Below are 8991 nucleotides of genomic sequence, written 5' to 3' on the forward strand. Positions count from 1 at the left end.
TACCTGTGTCTGTCCTTCCAGTCCCGCTCAGCTCGGGACGCGAAAGGCTCCCGCAGCTCCACGCGCCTTTCTATGTTCGCATGTATTTATTCAGGAGAGAGAGACACAGAGAGAGGGAGGGAGGGAGGCAGAGGCACAGGCGGGGGAGAAGCAGGCTCCACGCAGGGAGCGCGACGCGGGACTCGATCCCGGGCCTCCAGGATCACCCCGGCTGGAGGCGGCGCCACACGGCTGAGCCACCCGGGCTGCCCGCCTTTCCTAGAGCAAACCGGGAGTCTCCGGGGCCCCTCGGGTGCAGGGCGGGCGGGGGCGCACGCGGCTGCACGGGCTGGCGGGGGCGAGGCGCTGCAGCCCCCCCCGCGGCCCCGCGCCCCCCCCGCGGCCCCCGCCCGGGCCGCCCCTCCGCGCGGCCGCACACTCGGCAACTTACGGGGGCGGTGGTGGGCGAGCGGCTGGAGCGTGCCGGGGGCTCCGGGAGGCCGGGAGCAGCGGCCGCCTCGCTGGTCGGCGCGGAGAGGAGCGCCCGGGCCGCCGCGCTGCCGAAGGCGGGCTGGGCACGTGGGCGCCGCTGTGTGTAGCCGCGCCGGGGGCGGGGCGGGGCGGGGCGGGGCGGGGCGGGGCGGGGCGGGCGCTGCCTCCGGGGCCGCCGGCCGCGCGGGCCCGTCCTCCCGGGAGGCGGCGTCGGCGGCCGCGCGCGCCGCGGGGCGGGTCTGCGGCCTGGAGCGCGCGCCCTCGGCCGTGCCCCCCACCCCCCCGCCCCCGGGTCGCTCCCGGGCTGCGCGGGCGGACGCAGCGCCCCCTGTGCTCCCTGTGCTCCCCGCGCAGCCCTCCCAGGGCGGGGGGCGACCCCGCGACCCCTGTCACGTTCACGATCTCCGAAGAATTCGTTAAGAAGCAGGACGACGACGCGCCACGCACGGACGTGGTCCCCGGGAGCCCAGAGTGTGCCTGGCCCGGTGGCGCCGCTTCGCCAGTACGGACCGTGGAAGTTCATTGAAAAAAATGTGCGGTTGCTACTCTGAAAATCCCAGGAGTGTGACCAGGTTGTCGTGACTGTTTAGGGTGGGCCATAAGAAAAATGACTGTCGGCTGTTTTCCAAAAAAGCCAGAGCAGAAGTTGCGCAATCAAGGTTCCTCACCCTGCGCTGTTGTCTGTTTTAGGAGCCTCCCATAAGGTTGAAGGCCCAACGTGAAACCCTCGTTAATTTTAATCCGAAAAGAGGTAAAACGTTGGCCTGAATGGAACAGTGAGTGTGTCTTAGTATTTTCCTTGGATAGAAAGATCTACCTTATTTTGTTGAATATTATACTAAACATCAAAGGACTCAGTTTTTTAAAATTTAATTTAATTAATTAATTTTTTTAGGACTCGGTTTAAAGGAGAAAAAAAAGATTATGCTATATATCTTCATATTCATCTACTAGTAATACTATTAGCTTTGGCAAAGCGCCAGGTTCATATTGAAGCATTCCACGTACACTTTTATGTGTGCTGTTCTAAATCATGCCTAATTTCTTTAAGACGTGCGTTCCCAACAGAACCTGACTAAAGATTTGGGACTTCAAAAACTCTTACATGCACACGATCTCAGTGACTATTTCCAGAATCCAGCTACCTCCTTGAAGCCATCAATGGGCTTCTTGGAAGAACTAAAAGTCTAGGAGCATGGCCAACTGCAAGGATATTTATTATCTCTTCTAGTAAATGTCCTAAGTAAGAGAGGTTTGTTTTTTTTTTTAATCAATATAAAATTAGCTTTACAATATAAAACAGATTACTTATACAGCTAGTCATTAATGATATAGAGGAAAGTGATACATGTTGATGCTGACACCAATTTTACTCCGTCCCATAAGGGTTAGAAGGCATTTGCATCAAGGGGTGAAGGAGATTCAAGATGTAAGAGACTTTGTCTAATTTCTAAGGATGAGGCATCTGATATAAAATTTTCCACCTGGTTTTCTTAGGAAACTACAGGTTGCTATTTTAAATACAAGAAATTATTTCCCCATATATTTTTATCTAAACACCCTCAAGGGACAGTCTGTGATGAGGTTGCACCACAGTGATTTGAGATAAACTAATCTATCTGACATTTAGAAACTGCCAATTTAGTCAGAATACCAATCTTTGAGTTTATCTGGTAATCTGACTATCTGATGTTGGTGCTTCCTGAAACAAGAACACATTGTGTGCATGTGTGTGAATAATAAAAGCTATTTCATCTCTAAGCAAAAATGAGCAAGTCCTTTCTAATAAGCACAATGTTTGATAGCTATCTTGATGCACTAGAGTCTTTGACTTATGTATTCTTTTTCCTTTTTGAAGTTATTGATTAACTGTGAATCCCACATCTCATTTTTGGGTTGTTTCTGAGTTTTTGGAATGTGTGTAGATGTAGAAAGAATGGCATGTGTATGGATCTATCATGAGTCTTTAAGATGGGCTAGGAGAGCCAAGGAAATGCCAGTAGATAGAAACAAAACACTTGAAATGGATTAAGCTACTTTGACTCCATCTTCATTTCCATATGCACTGTTCTGTTCCTACTACTCAGAATGGAATTTGCATCCTCTTCCCAGTTGAGTCACATTTTCACCCACCTCCTTCTACCTCACCGTGTCTGATGCACTACACTTTTCACTTGCATCTGTCAAGCTTCCTCCTTTGGGAGGGAACAGAAAATCCAACTTAGTCATTTTTCAGTAGCAGGAATGATCTAGGTGGTTGTGTCCCAAAGATTTCAGAAACATTTGTGCATCTGAACTGCTACGTTTTATGAAATTGCAGGGAATTTCAAGGGACTTTTGAAGCCGAATAAATTACACACCCTTTACTCCTACACTTGCCAAATACAACCCAAAGTAAATCTCACCTCCCACAAATAAGGGAATTACTTTAACTACCTAGACCGGAGTTGATTCCTATTAGTTCTAATTTGACTCCATCATCCTGAAGCTATTTCAGCGAAGACAAAGCTAAAAACCTCCATTTTTTTTTTTCTTCTAAATCTTTGGATACTGGGTACTGTGTTACAGTTGAATTGGCTCGAAAGAGAAAAAAGATTGGATCGGAGTTCAGGCCACTAAAGTTTCGAGGGCTTTTAGGCCACTCTTATTCTCCACTGCCTTTTCAAAAACGTGCAAAAAATTAAAGGCAACGTTCCACTGGACACATTCCATATTTGCCCATCCCTAAAGATAAGCAATAAAATATTGAAAAAAGTGGTTGGAAAAAGAACAATAAATCCTTAAAATGACAAGTCATACTTTAAATTTGTATTTTTTCTTCTTGTCTTTAAACTAAGACCAAAGCATGGTTTCGCAATGGTTTCTCAGTCCTGCGCTGCTCTCCCTATGAATTCCCTGCGTCCCGTCACTTGGCTTGTTTCTGGGGTTTCTTTACATTGGCCATTAATCAAGAATCACCCAGAGCTCCACCCGCTCTGTGCTGCTCTGTTTCCTTCTGCCAGGATTCCTGCTGGGACTGTATCTGCTGGAAAAAGTCAGATTTCTCAATCCAAACATCTTTGGTCGGCCTGTTGGTCTAAGGATTGAAAACCAGGGGTTTGGAAGAGAGCTCAGCTAATGTAAATCCTCTTTTTTTTTTTTTCCCCCTTCAGCTTCAACAAAGATTCTCATTGCTTTAGAGATGGCTTCCAAAGCATGTTGAAGAGACGTTTCTCAAATTCTCTCCTGCTTGCTGTCCCTTTCTGCTTTGAAATTGTCTCCCCCACACCCTTGACTTCTGTGATCTCCTCCTTTTCTTCTTGGCATCTTCAGCACTTTTTATCCTGCTTGCTAATTATGGAACTCTTAAGATTAAATTTTTTTTTTCATTCTTATCCCTATCTGCCTTCACAATCTTAGGATTGTAAGGCTCAACCAACTTAATGGCATTGATCCCAAAAGCTACTTTGCCAGACCTCATCTTTCATCCTTGCTTCAAACTATGTCTCTGGTGAGATGAACTTGCCAGCACCTGAAATTACATGGTTGAAAAGAAATCCCTCTCCTTCTTAGACTTGTTTCTCTCTCTCTCTTTCTCTCTCTCTCACTCTCCCTCTCTCTGTCTCTTTCTCTCTTTCCCTCTCTCTGACTTCCATCTCACTATTCTTTTGGGATTCCAGGCTTACTACCTTTAATTCTTGTTTACTTCTTCTCCATCATTCACAATGCTATTCCCCCATTTATTTTCTATCATGGGAGTCATCCTTTCTCTTGATTTCTATGAATTCATAGCCTTAATCTCTATTCTCACTATGTTAAGACATGTTATTGCAGCCTTCTAGTCTTCTAAAAAGTTTCTTATTGATGGAAAAATCAAACTAAACTCCTTCTATCATGTAAGTCTCCATCAACTGCTTCAGCAAATTTCTGCAAATTATCATTCAGACCTGTGCTATCCAATAGGGTGGACACTAACCTTGCCACAGGTGGCTCCTGAGCACTTGATTTCTGACTAGACCAAATTGAGATGTGCTGGAGAGTAAAATAGCACACCGAATTTCAAAGACTTTGTACAATCAAAATCATGTGAAAATGATAGTTTTTTCATGTTGATTACATGTTGAAATAATGTTTGGGATTCAGTGGGCTAAGTAATATATATTATTAGAATGATTTTCTCCTGTTTCTTTTGACTTCTTTTCAATGTGACTCTAGAAAATTTCAAATGACAAATGTGGCTCATCTTATGTTTCTGTTGGACGGTGTTGCATTAGACAATCAACAAGCCAATTCTGGCTAGACACTGCAACAAGCCGGAGGCAATTTTTAAAAAGGAAAGATTAATCCAGACAGCTCACTCTTTACAACCTGGTTGATGAGACAAGACATCTAGAGCCATTGATTGACACAACCAGAAGGTAAACAGCGAATAACAGAAGATTCCCCGGTGGGAGCTTAACGGAGAGAAGTGGTCCAAGATACCTTTTCTGAAGCAGTGAAATCTCAAAAGATGGTTGCAGGATAAATAGTGTTTCTTTTCTGTAGCTATAGAAGTAAGAGAACAGCATTCTGGAATAGAAGAGAAGGAGAGCACTGAGTGGGCCTGGGGTAAAATGTGTAGACCAACGTGTCTAGAATGAGTGTTGTACCCTGAAAGGGACTCAGGTCTACACAATCTCCTGTATGTTGATATGCTCAATCATCTCTAGAATGACTTCCTGCCTGCTCTTCATGAATTTCTGTCCTTTCTTCCAGATTTCTCCATACTCAAGACCTGAAGCTACAAAATAAAGGTACATGCATGTGTTGCCAGCCAGATCTTCACTCTGCTTCTGACCAGGCTTCCAGAAAGTATACTTCAATGTATGCTTTTGGACAATGGTACAGCATGGTGTTTCACTTTCTCCTCAACCAGGTAATCCTTTGAATGGAGAGTCCAAGTCAGGTAAAGAACAGAACTCTGTTTATTTAAATTGCCATCTACGTAGGTTGAGTAACCATTTTCATTTGCCTGGGACTGTCCCAGTTTCAGCACTAAAAGTCCTGTGCCTTAGGAAATCCTTCAGTTCCAGGGAAACAGAGATGGCTGCTCCACCTCACTTACTCTGCCATATTCTGGACTCTGACTTTGTTTCTCATTTCTAGCTACTGGCCTCCTGCTAATGTGCTTTCTCTGGCCACAGCAGTGCTGACTTCACAACATTTTTTCTTGGCTTTGGTTTTGTGATTTCCGGGGGAAGATTGAGGGGTGGGTCACAATTCTTCGTTTTAAATTCACCTTCCCTTTTAAAAACACATCACTGCATACTGTAAGGAGGAAAGGTGTTATGCACTCAATCAAAAAGGGAGAACTTTTCGTGTTCCAAAAGGTAGGGACCCAGAAGTCCTAGTCCAAGTAGATTTATCTCATCACTGGAACCTACTCATCTGTCACTTCCCTGTCCTCCTGGGATCACTCCTGGTTCCTTTGAAGCCATACTTCTCTAGTAAGTCCTATTCTTGTTCTCAAGGGCTGTTAGCTAAGGGGAAGCATCAAAATGATGTAAAAATTCCTAGATCAGAAATTCAGAGAAGTAGGTTCAATTGCAAGTTTTGGCAGCAAAAGGGTATGTAACCCTTTTGGAGGTTAAGAAGCCTCCAAGCCCCAAAGAAGTGAAGCCCAAATGAGGAAGTTGGGTTTGAGTTTTTAAGGTACTGAACTGAAATGAAACCTTTCAGATCATTCCACCCATGTCACAGATTCATAAAACTAGCTATATTAGAATCACCTACCCCAGAGTTCTAGCATCAGTCTGAAAAACTATCTAAATTCCAATTTCCACTTAACAACAACTTCTTGCACAGGGCTGTGAATTCCAAGTTGCAAAACTTGGTTCTCAAAATATTTGTGTGGAAAATGTTACTGTCTAGCACCTTCCAAGGCTCCTCGGTAGCCTTGTCAAAAGATTAAATTCTTTGAGATCAAACAACAAAAAGTAAATGAACCTCTGGTGGTAGAAAGCACAAAGGAAAATGGACAGTTGGTTCCTGGCAAAGCATGACTTTCATGCCTTTAACCATTTGGCTTAGATTCACAAGATCCATCCCTTCAAAAGCTCCATGAGTTGGTAATGTGTCCTAAGACCTCAGGGGTTGCATGCCTCAGAGAAGATATTTAAAAAGTTCCCACCTGTTTTACTTTTATATTTGGATTGGCATGAACTGATGCCTCTCAGCTAATTAAGTAGTCTTCCCCTCCCACCCTTTTCTGTCCTAGACAGGTAGGCAGAGTCTGTTTTAATGATGAGCAGTCTGGTCCACCACACTTCTTCATAACAAGTCAAGGCGGGCTTACTCAGGCAGGGGGAGAACACCTGGCATTCTTCCTTAATTATATAGAAGGGTCAGAACTGCTGGCTCTCATGTGGCTTATCCCCTAATCTCGACTATCACATCAGACCACACTGTCCAGGGCAACTGTGCATTTTCTCCAGCTTAACAGGAAACCTGCCCTTTTATGATTTTGCATGGAGCTGGAGGGAGAACTCTTATAGCCAGGCTAAAATTGAGTAGGATCCTGGCCTAACCTGGAAGGCACTCCAGTTCTGTTTAGGTTAATTTTGAACCTTTACAAAATTTAATTCTGTGGAAAAGATCATGAAATAAAAAGATACAATTGCATACAAATGTACAATAAAAAGCACAAATTAATGCTGCTGGTTGCTGACTTAACACATGATTTTGAACAAAAAGTTCTCAATTGCATTTTTTGTTTCTTTTTTCTGTGCAGTTGGGATAATAACACTTTAACTTCTTCAAAAGATTATGAGGAGACACACAGGGGAGGGGAATCAAGTTAAATCACTGAGGTTTTATTCTTTTTTTTTCTTTAAAAAAAAGATTTTATTTATTTGAGAGAAGAGTGAGATAGAAAAAGAGAGCATGAGTAGAAGGAGAAGGAGAAGCAGGCTCCCCACTGAGCAGGGAACCTCACCGGCAGCTAGATCCCAGGACCTTGAAATCATGACCTGAGCATAAGGCAGATGCTTAACTGACTAAGCCATCCAGGTGCCCCAAATTTTGCACCAGCCATCCAGGTGCCCCAAATCTTGCACGAGTTCATACCCCATTTAGTTTAAACTTTGGACCCAGACACAATTTAAAGTTAAAAAATCTAACTCTTAATTCTCAGGTTATATGTGTAAATCATGCAATGTAGCATTATCTTCAGCATTACGTTGAAACAAATAAAATAGGGTTTTAAAAACTGACCCTTCAAACTAGATTGATCTAAGTAAGTCCTTTAACAATAGTTCTATCTTTGATACCATCCTCCATTGTCAGCAGCAGTAACTGCCACAGTGTGACCTGTGACCCATGGATTGGCCAAAAGGACTTCAGCATGCTGGTCATGCTTCTTCCTCTTTTTCTTTCTTTCTTTCTTTTATTTTTTTTAATTGGAGTATGACTGACAGACAACATTATATTAGTTTCAGGTGTATAACATAATGATTCAACAATTGTCTATATTGCAAAATGATCACCACCGTAAGTCTAGTTACCATCCATAACCACCCAAAGTTACAAATTTTTTCTCTTGTGATGGGAACTTTCAAGACTTACCTTCTTAGCATCATTCAGGTTTACAATACAGTATTATTGACTTTTCACCATCTGTACATTATATCCTCATGACTGATTTATTTTACAACTGTTAGTTTGTATCTCTTGATTCCTCCCTACTTCCCCTTTCTCCTGAGCCTGTGTAGACCTTCTTTGTAGTCGTACAGTTTTAGAGAAGCTTAGTGCAAAAAGTAGCTAGCAGAAGAAAAACAGGGGAGGAGGAAAACCTTGAAATGACAATATTTTATTTTTTAAAAAATTTTGTTTATTCTTGAGAGACACACAGAGAGAGGCAGAGACATCGGCAGAGGGAGAAGCAGGCTCCCTGCAGGGAGCCCCATGCAGGACTCCAAACCAGGACCCCAGGATTGGGATCCCTACCAGAGCCAAAGGCAGATGCTCAACCACTGACCCACCACGTGCTCCGAAATGACATTTTAATTTTAAACTCTCAAGCATGTCACAGCCTCTGCAGGTACGTGATAATTTTTCAAAGTATACAAAAATATGTATTTTGTTAATAAAGGTATCTAAGTATGGCTCTCAAAAAAAATCTACTGGGCCCCCAGTTCAATTGCAGAGGCTGCAATCTCAGCCTTCCAGTGAGGCCAGGCAGCTAACAGCAAAATGTGAATCCAGATGGGCATCAGACCATAATGAGGTGGGGGAGGGAAGCTGTGGAACTAAGAAAGCACTCAAATACAAAAGTTTAAAAACACTGAGCCAGATGGTGATACACAAATAGGCTGAATCATACCTTAAGGCTGCAAATTTTCAACATCTGCTCTAAGGTTTACTTATATAATCAAGGAGTCAATCGAAATCATTTATCAAAATTATTTTTTAAACTCCATTCACTACAGGCTGAGTGGATATTTAATTTTCTGTTAACATTCTAGTATGGTACTCGCTTGAAGGTACTCTGTATTTGTTTAAAAA

The 8991-nt window shown here is 43.5% G+C and overlaps 1 long non-coding RNA gene across 3 annotated transcripts; it reads left to right on the forward strand.

Moving 5' to 3' along the window:
- The first annotated feature begins 809 nt into the window (after positions 1–809).
- On the forward strand, positions 810–8384 carry LOC121489005. 3 transcript variants are annotated; one of them, XR_005987233.1, is made up of 4 exons: positions 810–1247; positions 4666–4868; positions 5206–5365; positions 8331–8384. It is a non-coding gene; the product is annotated as an uncharacterized LOC121489005 (long non-coding RNA). The 3 variants fall into 3 exon arrangements; XR_005987232.1 differs by lacking the exon at positions 8331–8384 and adding an exon at positions 3474–3590 and having other exon boundaries at positions 5206–7393; XR_005987231.1 differs by lacking the exon at positions 8331–8384 and having other exon boundaries at positions 5206–7393.
- The last annotated feature ends 607 nt before the right edge of the window (positions 8385–8991 follow it).

This window comes from Vulpes lagopus, chromosome 4 (genome assembly GCF_018345385.1).
Source record: "Vulpes lagopus strain Blue_001 chromosome 4, ASM1834538v1, whole genome shotgun sequence".
NCBI classification, from domain to species: domain Eukaryota; kingdom Metazoa; phylum Chordata; class Mammalia; order Carnivora; family Canidae; genus Vulpes; species Vulpes lagopus.